Consider the following 16,213-nt stretch of genomic DNA (forward strand, 5'->3'; position numbering starts at 1 on the left):
TGATAATTTAAATAGGGCAGGTCAGGGGAGACTCTGCTGATAAGGTTCCAGTTGAACAGAAACCTGGAGGAAGTGAGGGATGAGCCATGCAGATATCTGGGGGAAGAGCATACACTGTATTAGGCAGTGAGAACAGCAAGTGCAAAGGCCCTGAGGTGGAATTGTGTTTAGAGCATTCGAGTAAGGAGCCCATGGGGCAGGAATAGAACGTGTGAGGGAAGGAATGATAGGAAATGAGGTCAGAGAGGTATCAGAGGCTCAGAGTATGCACAGTGGTGTGGACCACAAAAAGGGCTTTGGTTTAGCTCTGAGTGAGCTGAGAAACCATGGGAGAAGCTTAAGCAGAGGAATGGCATGATCAGACTTATATGTTTCATAAGACTCATGCTGGCTTCTGTGTTGAGCATCTACAGGGAAACTGTAGCAACCCAAGGAAAAGATGCTAGTGTGTGAGCCTGGGTGATGGTGATGGGGGAGATGAGGCACGCCTAGATTCTGGATGTGTTGGGAAAGCACAGCCAGTTGAATTTGCTAAGCAGGAGTCAAAGATGGGTCCACATTTTTGTTTGTTTGCTTTTGTGTGCACCTGAGCCACACAAGAATGGAATTACCATTGGGGGAAGGAATCAGGTGTTTGATTTGAGACATGTTTGCAATGGCCACTGGACATCTAAGAGGGTGTGTCAAATGGGCAGTTGGGTATATCCGAATGGAGTTGGGACTAGAGGTCTGGGCAGTCAGTAGTACGTGAGTGGTACTGAAACTGCAAGTCTGGGGAAATAGGATTCCAGGAAGGTACGTTGCCAAAGAAAGAGAAGTTAGAAAATGCCTTTCTACAGTGTGCTGTCTTTGTCAGTCATGGGATGCATTTTTAACAGAATTCCTTTTAAAGGTGGTAAGAATAGAATGACTTCACCCTGAATTATTTTGATCTTTTATAAGCATCCGAGAAAAGTTTTTACTCTTGCTAGGTGATCCTCCTGAATGATCTATTCATCTTTCATCAGTTCTTTCTGATTAATTTATCGGATTAAATATATCAAAGATATTTATCTTTGGGAAGGTGGCTGATGACATTTGTTACCGCCAGGTCCCCAACTTAGTAATGATTTGACTCTCTCCCACTTCAAAGCCAAGTTTTTCAAAGTGTCGCAGTACCTCAAGCATTTTTGCCCACATGTCCATCCTGCTCACCCCTGGGATCATTCAGCAGCCTGTCCCCAGCCTACAACTGCTTACTGTTGTTGGAGGACAACACAAGAGTAGCTACATAGAATGAAAAGGGGTGTCAAGCAGGCAATGTGAACTTCCCGGAGACAAAACTGCTTCTCTTAGGAGCACCCTTTGCGATGAAGGCACCAGAGGTGGGGGGCTCCCGAACAAGTCCACTGAGTTTAAATCCCAGCTCTACCACGTATTTGTCCGCCACGTGACCTTGGGTAAATTCCCTGTTTCCCAAGTTCCTTCCTTCCTTCCTTCCTTCCTTCCTTCCTTCCTTCCTTCCTTCCTTCCTTCCTTCCTTCCTTCCTTCCTTCCTTCCTTCCTTCCTTCCTTCCTTCCTTCCTTCCTGTTTTTATCCTCACCCGAGGACATTTTTCCATCTTTTGTACAGATAGAGTGGGAGGGAGAGAGAGGAAGGGAGAGAGAGAGAGAAACATCGACGTGAAGGGACACATCGAGTGGCTGCCACCTGCACGACCAACCAGGGCCGGGGACAAACTGCAACCGAGGTACGTGCCCTTAGCGGGAACCGAACCCGGGTCTCTCCGGACCTCAGGCCGACGCTCTAACCACTGAGCCAAACTGGCCAGGGCCCAAGTTGGTTTCTTTAGCCACAGAATTGGGATGACAGTAGTAATAACCGCAGCTGACATCTGTGGAGTTACTTAGGCTGTCCCAGGCATCCTAAGTCCTTTGCATGTATCATGAACTCATTTCACGCTCACAATAAGCCCCAAACTGTTCTATCGTTATTCCGGACCTCGTAGTGTTGTTATTGAATGGGGATAATAGCTGAAAGGCACTTAGCACTGTGCTTGGCACCAGGCTGATTAGCCTGCATTATGAGTTTATTCCGGTGCCCTGGTTCCTAGCACACCCATCAGGTCAGTTTGATGGAAGGTCAAGGTGGGGCCTCGTCTGGTGTTCTCACAGATCTTGTGGGAGGGTGAGGGAGGCCGAGAGGGCACAAGCCCAGAGGATGCCCCTTGAACCAGAAAAGAATGCCCTTTGAACCAGAGTTTGATATTAACATATTCTTTTTTAAATTTATTTATTTTTTATTTATTAATTTGTTTTTGTTACAGATGCTTCTCATTCCCCCCCCATTGACACCCTCCTCCCATTGCCCCCACCCCATCCCCAGCTTTGTTGTCTATGTTCATTGGTCACGCATACATGCGTGTTCTCTCTGCAGGCAGGTTCTCCCCTTAGGACTGTCCCTTCAAGGCAGGACACTGAAGCTGGGTCTCCTGTGGGGATGACCCCAGAGTCTCTTCACTTCGCTGAACTGTCTGCGCCAGCGTCCTGTTTCAGTCAAGCTTGTCTGAGATGGGGCTGAGCCCGGGCCTCCTGGAGGCTAGAATCTGGGCAGCGTTGTATCGAGAGCCGCGTGTCTAACCAGGAGCAGATTATCACCAGGAACTATGATCCAGACAGGCACACGGTTTTTTCCTTTATTTGATCGGATCATTGGGCAACTCTGCTTACACTGAGGATACGAAGATTCAAAAGACAAAGGTTATCCAACAAGTACTGAGAGTTTACATAGACACAGAGAATAGACTGGTGGTTGCCAGAGCGGAGGCGGTTAGGGGACTGGGAGAAACAGGTGAAAGGATTAAGAAGTACAAATTGGCCCTGGCAGGTTTGGCTCAGCAGTTGGAGTGTCGGCCTGTGGTCCAGAGAGACCCGGGTTCAGTTCCCGCCAAGGGCATGTGCCTCGGTTGCAGTTTGTCCCCGGCCCTGGTTGGTCATGCGGGTGGCAGCCACTCGATGTGTCCCTTTTACGTCGATGTTTCCTCTCTCTCTCTCTCTCTCTCTCTCTCTCTCTCTCTCTCTCTTCCTCTCTTCCTCCCACTCTGTCTGAACAAAAAATGGAAAAGTGTCCTCAGGTGAGGATAAAAAAAAAAAAAAGAAAGAAGTACAAATTGGTAGTCACAAAATTGTCCCGGGACGTGAAGTACAGCATAAGGGATATTATCAATAATACTGTGATGACTGTGCGTGGTGCCAGTGGGTACTGGAAATATTGGGGAGGGGCATTGAGTAAAGTATGTGATTCTATGCTGTATAACTAGAACTAATACAAAATAAGATCGGAAGTAAACTGTAATTGAAAAACAAAAATTAAACATCTCAAAAAAATGTACTGAGAGTTGACTCTGCGCCAACACTATTCAAAGTGCTTTTGTTTGTGTTAACTCACTGGATCCGGCCAGCACCTCTGGAAGAAGAAATGCTCTATTTTTCAAAAAAGCAACTTTGTAGTTATTCCTGATTTTATTTTCCATTTAATTCTCAAGTAATGAGGATTCTGGAGGCCTGAAGGTCCCGAATCTCACAAGTCTAACAAATGCAATGAATCTATTTTAAAATGTGTGCACCATTTTCGTACAGTTGGGACTAAAGCCACATCAGCCATGAACTGAATCTGCAGTCACCATAATAGGGAGAGAATCTCACATGTCCACTACAGGTGTGTGTTAAAAGGAACTCTTTCTGATGACCAGGAAACCTGCCTTATCTTTCGGAGACACAGCAAGGAGCGGACCTGGGAGGGGAGGACGGTGAGCCATGGGAAAGGAAGGGAGTTTCTCGTGGAAAGGAGGGAGCCAGAGAGCGGGGCCTTGTCCCCCGTTCTGTCTCTCCACTCACTGCCTGGGACTGGCCTGGAGACTGGACGGCGCTTTGCTGTTCTGAAGGTCCCAGGAAGTCTCGGGACGAGGTCGCTGCACTCACGTTTAAGTGAGATCTGGCAAACTTCTGCTGGCCCCCAGAGGGATTTGAGTCTCCCGACAAGACCCCACAGTGCCCTGCTGCTCAGGCCTGCTTTAGACATTCATTAACCTTGCATTCATTGTGTTAGGACTTACAGGGCATACAATCCCTAACAGCCATGTTACAAGCCTTCCCACCATGGGAGAACAAAGCCCAAACTTCCCACCGCAGGAGAACTGGCTGGACAAGAAATGTCACCGGACACCAGGAACCAAAGAGACACCCAATTGCACATCTGCATTCCTGCAGACCCAGCCCCCACCATCCAAGACCCCCAAACCCACTGACTGACGAAAGCCTCCCGCCGGTAGACACACACAAGGATGAAATTCTAGCTCCTGGGGCTGCAGCATCCACCCCATACCCTGTGGCTCGGTGATGTGTACCCTTCCCTTTGGATACCCCCCAACCCCCTTTTCTTTAAAAACACCCCATTTGTCTTTATTCACCATCTGAGATTGCTTCTTAGCATGCTCACGCACCTCAAACTGACTTGCACCTTTCACACTGCATGATTAAAAGTTTGGACCCTACTTATTACATTGGTGTGCTATTTCACTGCACATTATAGAGTTAAAAGGGGTACACATTAGAGAGATGCTGCGGTAGAAAATAATTTTCAGTGAAATTTGAAAAGCCCCTCAACAGTGAACATTGTTAGAAAGGAATGGGTTTTGTTTTGTTTTTTTTGCTTTAATAATAAGTATGCATGACTATAAAAATGCAACTGAATAAAAGCTATGCAAAAAAAATATACTACTTGGCCATAAAAAAGAATAAAGTCTTACTATTTGTGATAGTATGGATGGACCTAGAGGGTACGATGCTAAGTGAAATAAGTCAGTCAGAGAAAGACAAATACTATATGATTTCATTTATATGTGGAATTTAAAGAACAAAATAAATGAACAAACAAAATAGGAACAGACTCAGACACAGAGAACAGACTGATGGTTGCCAGAAGGAGAGGGGAGGGAAGACTGAGGGGGAAAGGTGAAGGGATTAAGAGTTGGTAATTAGAGACTAATCATAGAGATGTAAATTAGGGCATAGGGAATATAGCCAATAATATCGTAGTAACTGTGTATGGGGCCAGGTGTGCACCTGAAACACTGGGGGGTCCACTCAGTAAAATACATGATTTTCTCACACTATGCTGTACACCTGAAACTAACACAGAATAATTTCGAATGACAACTGTAATTGAAAACAAAACAAAACACAAAGCAAGCCATACGTGTAATTTAAAATTTTTTAGTAGTTATATTTTTTAAAATGTTAAAAGAAATTGGTAAAATTAATTTTAATAATATACTTTATTAGCCCAATATGTCCAAAATATTTTATTTCAATATATAATCAACATCAAAATTATTGAGACATTTTTCATTCTGAAACTAGTCTTCAAAATATAGTTTTTGTTATTTTTTATTATTATTTAATTAATTTATTTTTGTTACAGATGCTTCTCCTTTTCCTCCCACTGACACCCTCCTCCCATTCCTGCCCCCCCCCATCCCGCCCCAGCATTGTTGTCTGTGTCCATTGGCTATACTTATATGCCTAAGTTCTTTGGTTTATCTCTTCCCTCCCTGCCCCCATCCCCTCCTCTGAAGTTTGTCAGTCTGAACCCTACTTCTATTTCTCTGGGTCTATTTTTTTTTTTATTAATTTATTTTTGTTACAGATGTTTCTCCTTTTTCTCCCCATTGACACCCTCCTCCCCATCCCCCCTACCCCATCCCCAGCTTTGCTGTCCGTGTCCATTGGTTATGCTTACATGTATATAAGTTCTGTGGTTTACCTCTTCCCTCCTTCCCCCTCTTCTGAGGGTTGTCAGTCTGTACCCTACTTTCACGTCTCTGGGTCTACCCTGTTCCTCAGATTGTTATGTTCATTATATTCCACAAATAAGTGAGATCATGTGATATGTGTCTTTCTCTGCTTGGCTTGTTTTGCTTAGCATAATACTCTCTAGGTCCCTCCATGTCGTCTCAAAGGACTAGAGATCTTTCTTTCTTACAGCTGTACAGTACTCCATTGTGTATATGTACCACAGCTTTCTTATCCATTTGTCTACTGATGGACACTTGGGCTGTTTCCAGATCTTAGCCATTGTAAATAGTGCTGCTATGAACATGGGGGTACATATATTTCTTCTGATTGGTGTTTCAGGCTTCTTAGGGTATATTCCTAGAAGTGGGATCACTGGGTCAAATGGAAATTCAATTTTTAATTTTTTGAGGTAACACCATAGTGTTTTCCATAGTGGCTGCACCAGTCTGCATTCCCACCAGCAGTGTGCTAGAGTTCTGGGTCTATTTTGTTCATCACCTTATTTTGTTCATTATATTCCACAAATAAGTGAGATCATGTGATACTTGTTTTTCTCTCTATAGTACTTATACTTATAGCATGTCTCAATCTGGATGCTATATTTTCTGAGAAATACTTGATCTGTATTTAGATAGAGTCATACAATTTACAGCTGGTTACTCAAGTTGTCCAAAACACTTTCAGTTTTCCAATGATTGAATAAAGTATTAGTTTTAAAATTTAAGTTAGTTTTTAAAATTCAGGTTTTCAAGCACACTAGTCACATGTCCACAGCTCCATAACCACATGTGACTAGTGGCTTCTGTACTGCCCAGCGCAACTCGAGACTGTCCCCAAACATGACCTGAATTTGGCTTGCGGCTTCATTCATGAACTACAAAGGCAAACACCATTCCAAGTGTTCAGAGACAGACACCGGAAATATGATGAAGCTCTGAGTCAGGAAGAGTTTTCCATCTGTCCTTTTCATATTAATTACTTAACAAAGCACGTCTGCCCGTCAGGACTTAGCACGGTTCCTGGGGCGCACGTGTGCTCACGGGCATCCAAGCAGCCCTCGTGGCAGTGCTTGTCACAGATGTCATAAAAATCTACGGAGGGAGAAAGAGGACCTTTCGTGAGGAGCAAGGGCCAGAGACACCCTCATTCATGAGAAAGCCTCATGAGTTCAATCGTTGAGTTTCTAGCCAACATCAAGAGAATTCTCGTTGCTCAGGGATTACATAAACTCAATGAAAAGAGATACTACACGGGGATATCTTTTGTCATTTAGATCAGTAATTCCCAGCTTCAGATCCACTGGCCCTTGGGTGGCCATAGAGTTTTTGCAAATATAAAACTTCATCAAACATGAGCTGTAGATTAAATAAACATTATCTTTAAAAAAAAAAAAAAAAAGCAAAAAAAAAAAAAACTATGCAAAAATAGTAGGCAATAAAGAAACTTAGAAAAAATGATTTGCCATTAATATGACAAAAAATGAATTAGTAATTTTCTTGTGATTGAAAGAACTTATTCAAATCGGCAAGAAAAATCTAAGATGCCAAAAGAAAAGTTGGTACATGAAAATTGGCCAATAAACAATACAAAAAGTTGTTTATGCCAGTAGCCAAAATGTTAATTAAAACAAGCTATTTTCACTACCAAGTCAACAAAACTTAAAAGAAAAATCCATCTAGAAATATACAAATATTAACAGATTTTTGTTCTATGCAGTAACAAGCAGATTTTATTTTTGTTAGTCTTTTGCATAATGTAAAGTTTTCTACAATAAGGACTTTCACTCTTGCAATCAGAGAAGCATTAAGGTATTTAAAAAACAACAAATAAGGATTCAACTCAACTAGTCATTTCACACACCTACCGAAAAGCCAAACACTTTTACTCAGAATCATTTTCATTCATTTGACCTTTCAACTTCGGGAAATATTCCGAATGTACTACACGGAGTAATTTGATAACAATTTCAGTTCTCTCCAGTTTGTTCTACATTTGTTGTCAGTTGGGTAAATGTTTCCCCAGCAACGGAAGGGCAGTTTTTCCCCTTGAATTTTCTAATGCTGCCTTTCAGCACTTTTGCTGGTTCAAAGAGCTCATTGCCCAGGTAAGTTAGGAAGACTTGGCAGGGACCAAGAAGAAGACTTTGTCAACAAATTTTGACCAAAAACTGCAAGCCAATTGAAAGCTTTATGTGGGGGTCTTAGGAATTGCAGGTTGGTACACAGCTATGGGTAGAAACTCAACTGTGTTCTGGGGGGTGGGGGAGGGCAGAGTTTATAAAAACAGAAAATGGGGGGAAGGGGTTACACAGTTGCTTTGAAAGAACTGTGGTTGGTGCTGGCAAGCAGACTGAGACTACGCGATATACATGATTAATTGCTTATGTTTATTGCTAGGTAAAAATTGATTTTTAAAATAGGGAGTTCAGTGATGCAGAGTCCGTTCCAGAAACTGTATCAGGATGTAGCTGTTGTGGTTTAGCTCAGTTCAAAAGTTCAGTTTCACATGGAGGATGTAAGCTAGCTCAGCTTCCCAGAAGCCTCCTGATTCCATTTTAGATCGCTCTCTTGACAATATCAATTTTATTTTGCTACGAGGCCATACTAATCAAAACAGCGTGATACTGGCATAAAAACAAACATGTAGATCAATGAAACAGAACAGAGAGCCCAGAAATAAATCCATGCCTTTATGGTCAATTAATATTTGACAAAGGAGGCAGGAACACACAATAGGGTAAAGATAGTCCATTCAATAAACGGTATTGGGAAAATTGAACAGATATGTGCCAAAAAATGAAACCAGACCACCTTCTTACACCATACACAAGAATAAACTTAATGGATTAAAGACTTAAATGTTGGACTCGAAACCATAAAAATCCTAGAAGAAAACATAAGCAGTAACATCTCAGATATTTCTCATAGCAGTATTTTTTTTCTGATATATCTCCTTGGACATGGGAAACTAAAGAAAAAAAAAATAAACAAATGGGACTACATCAAACAAAAAAGTTTTTGCACAGCAAAGGGAACCACCAACAAAATGAAGACAACCCGCTGAATAACAGAACATACTCACCAATGATACATCTGATAAGGGGTTAGTATCCAACCTTTATAAAGTACTCATACACCTTAACACCAAAAAACAAATCCATTAAAAAATGAGCAGAGGACCTAAGCAGACTCTTCTCCAAAGAGGACATTCTGGTGGCTAATAACCATATGAAAAGATGCTCAACATCGCTAATCATGAGAGAAATGAAAATTAAAGCCACAATGAGGTGTCACCTCACACTTGTCAGAATGACTATCGTCAATAAATCAACAAACAAGTGTTTACAAGGACGTGGAGAAAAGGGAACCCTCGTGCACCGCTGGTGGGAATGCAGACTGGTGTAGCCACTGTGGAAAGCAGTATGGAGCTACCTCAAAAACTTAAAAATGGAAACTGCTTATAACCCAGCAATCCCACTTCTGGAAATCACTGATTTGAAAGAATATATGCACCCCTGTGTTCACTGCAGCATTATTTAAATAGCCAAAATTTGGAAGCAGCCCAAGTGCCCATTTTTCTGGGGTTTTTTTCTTCCCCACAACCCTGACCATCATTTAAAAATTACACAAGATAGGTGGTTTGTGGTTCCCACTGTGCTTGTACCCTAGGACTTTGCCCCTTGGTGCTCTTGCCGTCTGGTATGTTCCCCCGTCAGGCAGGTGAGTGATTCTCTGCTTCCGAGTCAGGTCTTTGCTCATTTATCATCTTCTCAGTGAGAGCTTTCCTCATCACCCTATTTAAAGTTCATCCATCTCCTCTGGTTCTCCCTCTTTCCCTCCTCTGTTTTCCTTTCTGACATATTATATATTTTACTTATTGTTTGCTTGCTTGCTTGTTTGTTCTGTTTCTACCTACTGGAATGTAAGCTCTATGAGAGCAGGAATGTTGTCTGTTTCATTTGTTGCTGTATCCCCTGTGCCTCAATAATGCCTGTTGGATGAATGAATGGATAATGGATGGATGGATGGATGGATGGATGAATGGATGGATGAATGGATGGATGAATGGATGGATGAAAGGTATTTTATTCTGATGTTACAGTAGAGAAAACTGAAACCATGTCTGTTAATTGTTACAACCCATGTGCCTACCCACATGTGCTGAGTGATTCCATGAGAAACTCTACAAATAATCATACATTTCAGGGACTGCACAACACTCTTCAACTGAAACTGAGATGATCATTTCGCAGCCAAGAGTAATATGTGTAGAACGTCAGTCTTATTTCATGAACAAATTGTTACTCCTATCCTTACTTGGGCCTCATAGTGAAGGCTAAACTAAGAATTGAAAAACTCTCGATATTCTATTTGTTTTCATCCACACCAGAAACAGGTACATTCCCCTTATTAGCAGTTCCTTCCTAAGTGTGACACGAACAGGGCTTGGGGAGGGGCCCTAATCCTAGACCTGCTCTAGACCAGGACACAGCTGTCAGAGGGCCGGAGAAGCTTGCGTGGAGGAGAATAGCCACAGTACGACTCTCCACGGCTAAAGACATGCTAATAGCTCAGGTGAGAAGCAGGGACCAAGACAGCTTGTGTATGTCAGCCTCCCAGGGGCCGTGGGTTGTTATAATTGGAAAAAGTATACCCTACTGCCTCAACCTTTGAAGAATCCTAAACATTAAGTATAGGTAATGGCTCTCGTATTTATTCATACGCTGAATTCCTACCTCTTGCTGTGTTGCCTCCTGTGAATAGCAATATTCTGATTAGTTTTTATTTCTTTCTCGGTGTATCAGTTTCCCTAGGGCTGCCATCACAAATGACCACAAATGTGGTGGCTTAAAACACCAGAAACATATTCTTTCACAGCTCTGAAGCTGGAAGTTCAAAATCAAGTTCTCGGCAGGGTCACACCCCCTCTGATGGCTCTAGGGGAAAAATCCTTCCTTCCATCTTCCTAGTTTCTGGTGGTTGCCAGCAATCCCTGGGACTCCTTGACTTGCAGCTGCATCCCTCCAGTCTCTGCCTCTGCCTTCATGTAGCTTTCTTATCAGGACACCAGTCATTGGATTTGTGACCTACTCTTATCCTACTACAAAGACCTGTGTTCAAATAAAGTCACATTCTGAGGTTCTGGGTCCAAATGAACGTTTGGAGGACGTTATTCAACCCAGGACAGTGTCTGACACATTGCCATGCCCATAATTGAATGCCCAACATTTGTAAGAATACATTTATGGACTTCTTTGAATAGAAGTTACTTTTCGTTAAGTTTTGTAAGTAGCTAAAATAGCATGTTGACATCATGGGACTCATATTTAGGCCCCGCTTTTCTCAATAGCCTGCTTGTTTCTGGATGCATTCCTTCTCGAGGCTCTCTGTACTCCGTGTTATCTCATTCAAGGCCAAGCATTTTTTGTTGTGCTTGCAAGTGTTGGAAGCTTCCTGGGCACTATGACTTTGCATTTCTCTCTCTCTCTGCACTTTGACACGGGAACTGTGTCTCAGGTAGTTTTAGCCCCACAGTTGACACTTGTCGCCCCTATGGAAGAATCCAAATTGCCTAACATGACTGGAGAACTTGCTGGGTCTTTGTCCATCCAGCCTAGGGGCATTTTCCTCTTCAGAGCCAGGCCCAGGCCATGATAACAATCTTAATAGCTTCCATGGGTCTCTGACCATTATCTATTTCAAGGTAGATGATGTAGGCAAAATTCTAAAAGAGATTCCAATGACCTGCCTTCTTATATAATCTCCTTCCCTGGAATATAGGCAGAATCTTTGAATATGATAACACTTGCATAATTATGTGATATTGTATGGTAAAGGGGATTTTACAGATATAATTAAAGTCCCAGATCAGCCGACCTTGAGATAAGGAGATCATTAGGTGGTCCTGACCTAACAGCATGAACCCTTCCGTACTTGTGTTACTTCTGTTTGTTAGACAGTCGCTCACTCACGTCTACTGAAAATGACATAGAAGAAAGGAAAAAATAAGGCAAGCCATAGTTCCTTTTCCTTTCGGCACATCCTATTCGTCAGTAAACCAAATGAAGAACGTGTTGGAAGAATGTGTGTACATCAAGAAGTGAAATAGGAACAGTTGAGTCGGTTTTGTGCAATATGTCCACTGTCCTGGTAAAACAATATACACCCGTGTGTGTGAGCTCCAAAATATGAGTTGTGTGATGTTGCTGTTTTTGCATATGAGTTAAATGCTCCTATTTGCATTGAAAACTGATACGGCACAATAGAAAGATGAACAGTGAAATTCATGCTAATAATTTACCATGTTGATTTTTCTTTGCTTTGCTTGAAATAACACTAAATAGTAAATAAAAACAGGTATGACTAGTTGAGAGAGAGAAAGAGCTTGGAAAAAAGGAAAAAGCTTTCTATTTAGTACCTTTATTAGCATCTTTCCCCTGCTTTTTGGACAACGGCCCCTGCATTTTCATTTTCCGTTGGGTTCTGCAAATTACGTAGCCAGCCACAGAGTCCGATTTCTCCCTGTAAGAGATTGTAACTCCTAAAAGACACAAAACTATAATGACCCCTGTGGAACTGGATTAGAATTAGTGTGACCTCATGGCTTTCCATGGAGATAGATTAGTATAGAAATTGAGATGTAAAGATCTGTGGAACTATAGATTTGCAGGTACCATCCTCCATGAAAAGAAACTAGGGTTGCTTGGAGAAATAGCTAATTCCAGGGTTGAAGCAGGGAACGGATTTTTCCACCGGTAAGTCAGGGAGGGCTCATGGATGATGGGGTCCTGCCTAAAGGCACAGAGGCCAGCTCAATTAAGCATAAAAATTAATAATGACACCAATGGATTATGACTCACTGAATAAAAGAGGAATCCATGAGACCACACTGAAATAAATAAATGAAGAAACGAAAATCTTTTCTCACAGTATACTGTCAAGCAATAGACACAGAAGAAATGATGGAATTAGAAAATCACGATTTGGGCAATCATATTAATAATTAGTCCATTCAAGAAACATCAATGAGTTCTTGCACAAATGAGCAGGTAAGTATTTGAATAGGATATTTACCTAACCTCAAAGTACCTCTTTTTTGTTGTTGTTGTTGTTGTTAATCCTCACCCAAAGATATTTTCCATGGATTCTTAGAGAGTGGAAGGTAGGCAGGGGTAGAGAGAGAGAGATATCATTTCGAGAGAGACACATCTATTAGTTGCCCCCGACTCCACTCGGGGATTGAACTTGCAATCTAGGTAAGTTCCCTTGACTATAATCAAACCCAAGACCCCTTGGTCCATGAACTGATGCTTTAACCACTGACCCACATCAGCCAGGGCCCAAGTATTTTCTTAGAAGTTCAGACACAGAAATAGGTTAGTAAATCAGTGAAGTTAAAAACCACAACTCTGCCTAAAGTGTTAGCATCTCCATATCCACCAAAGTAGTCCCCTCTTCCGGCCTGCTTCTCAGATCATGTAGATCCAGAGGAGGCTCCTGGACCCCACACTCTCCACCTCCTGGCAACAACCTGGAGCCACTTCTAAAGGCGCTAGAACTCCCAAGCGGGTTCCTTCATTCCTGCGTAAGGTTCCAGAGGAAAACAATGATCTCAGGAAAAGAAATCTCTGGACTCCCCTTTTCTCTGATTCCAGCACTTTATGGGTGCAGATTTTGTCTTTCGACTTTGCTTTATTTATTTCTAAACAAACAGGTAATATTCTACACTGAAAAAGCCTGCTGTCATTGTTGTCTTCTAATGTCCTGTAACTTGATTCAGTTCTACATCAGGACTGGAAGCCAAGTACCGGGCGAGGAGTGGAACCAGTTGCCTCCTCATGATTCTCAGCCTTGCAACATGGTCTTTGGGGAATGTAGCAGATGCAAGGCCTCGCGCTTGTAGCTGCAAGTTCTCAGAGCTCTGATAAGCAGCTTTGTCTCCCTGCAGCCATGCCCTGCTTCTGTGTAGGAGGTCAGGCAGGGCCAGCAGCCGACATGGCCTCAAGGCTAACTAACCAGCAACGCTGTGCCCCGGCGGCGGCGGAGTGATGGGGCTGACGCACACGGCTTGGCCTGCAGTGGCCCTTCTGGAGTCAGACCGTCAGGGTTGGCGGCGCCTTGGAGGCCCAGAGGTCTTCCAGATCTGTAACATCGCCACCGGCCCAACCACTTCCAGTGACCAGGAATGCACGTCTCCCAGCCAATATTTAGACAAATCTTGTGTTTAGAGCAGACTTTCTTATGCTAAAATGTGCCTTCCTCTATATTCTACCCGTAGCTCTCAATTCTGTATGTGGTAACTAGCAAGGCCTTAATCTATTCCTTGTGAAAGCCCTCCAGATACTTGTTATAGCCGTATATTCCTATACCACACCCAGTTGTCTGGGGTAAATATGGCCAAGTAATCAATAGTGTTTAAATTAAATGAATGCTTAGTAATTTACTAATTAATCAATAAATGGATTATTCTATTTAATAACATTAAATCAATGCTAATTAAATTTGTTAATTAAATTCAGTTAACACGATTTAAAATGGACGTGTCTTTAAGTCTATACTGGTAGCCTGAAGAGACGAGAAGGAGGAAGCTGACCTGGGCGGGTGCCAGCAGCACATGGGTGAGGACACTCGGAGGCCAAGGTCCAGTGTACAATGTTGCAAATTTATTTTATTTTTTTATTTTATTATCCTCACCCGAGGACACCCTTCCATTTTTTGTTCAGATAGAGTGGGAGGGAGAGAGAGGAAGAAAGAGAGAGAGAGAGAAACATCGACGTGAAAGGGACACATCGAGTGGCTGCCACCGCACGACCAACCAGGGCCGGTGTACGTGCAACCGAGGTACGTGCCCTTAGCGGGAACCGAACCCAGGTCTCTCTGGACTGCAGGCCAATGCTCTAACTGCTGAGCCAAACCAGCCAGGCCCAGTGTTGCACTTTTTTTTTTTTTTTTAATCCTCAACCGAGGACATTTTTCCATTTTTTGTTCAGATTGGGAGGGAGAGAGAGGAAGAGAGAGAGAGAGAAACATCGATGTGAAGGGACACATCGAGTGGCTGCCACCTGCACGACCAACCAGGGCCGGGGACAAACTGCAACCGAGGTACGTGCCCTGAGCGGGAACCGAACCCAGGTCTCTCTGGACTGCAGGCCAATGCTCTAACTGCTGAGCCAAACCAGCCAGGCCCAGTGTTGCACATTTAAAAGTTCAGTTTTGTTCATTCACTTGGTAGTATTCTGGGGGGATGATCCATAACAACCTAGTTCATAACAAACTGGTAAATGTGGTAAATCCTCACTTACATCACTGATCCGAGACGTGTATCCATGAAGCAGACTGGAACGTGTGTGTCTGCTGGTCTTGCATCACCTTTTCACTGGACACAAAGCTTCTGAAAGCTCCCGGAATGTCGGCAGTGACTGTACACAGGGCAGCTGAGCACACTGGGCTAAGCGTTCGGGAGAGGAGGGTGGACTCTCTCTCCATAGTGATGGAGGAAGGTTCTGACAAACTCAGGATAAATGATTCTTCGTTAGTGTTCTTTGTCTGCCACAAAAGCACTTCATTATCTCATCTGTATTTGGCAGTATGTGTTGTGGTGAGGAGTCTTGGCTCAAGTCAGTATTTATTAACTGAACCACTGAATAAATGAATCGGAAACCATCGAATAGGACGAGCTCTGTTGAAATTTGATAGAATGTACTTTATTCCATTTTGTTAATTTTTTTAGTGAATAATTTGAAAGCATTGTCTTTTCAGATGGCATTTTAAAAAGCTGCATCAGGCTGTTTGCTGTGAGTTAGAAAACACTCTAGTTATCAGTTCATAATTCTCCTGGACTGCCAATGTTTGTGTACCCTCAGAATTCATATCCCGAGACCCGAAACCCCAACTGATGGTATTGGAGATGAGACCACGGGAGTTAGACCAGATGATGAGGGTGAGGACCTCATGATCAGATTAGTGGTCTTATAAGAAGAGGAGGAGAGAGAGATTTCTTTCTATATGCACACCCGAGGAAAGGCCACGTAAGGTACAGCAAGAGGGTGGCTGTCTGCAAGCCAGAAAAATGATGCTCACCAGAACCAAATGGGCTGGTATCTTTTCCCTGGACTTCCCAGCTCCCAGAACTGTGAGAAATAGGGGTCTGTTGTTTAAGCCACCCATGGTGTGGTATTTTGTTATGGCCCAAATTGACTAAGAGAGTGACCTATCTTTCAAAGGAGTAAGTTGATTCTGAGATGAGATGTAGGGTATCCGTTTTATTACTTTCCATGGAGAGGGTGGGATTCGTGTTAGCTTCCCCATCCAAGTCCAGCAACATGCCATGGAGGACTCTTTGGGTCCTATGCTCTGTGCCGGTGCAGCAGCGGAGGACT

The sequence above is a fragment of the Molossus molossus genome, unplaced genomic scaffold, assembly GCF_014108415.1.
Source record: "Molossus molossus isolate mMolMol1 unplaced genomic scaffold, mMolMol1.p scaffold_m16_p_7, whole genome shotgun sequence".
NCBI classification, from domain to species: domain Eukaryota; kingdom Metazoa; phylum Chordata; class Mammalia; order Chiroptera; family Molossidae; genus Molossus; species Molossus molossus.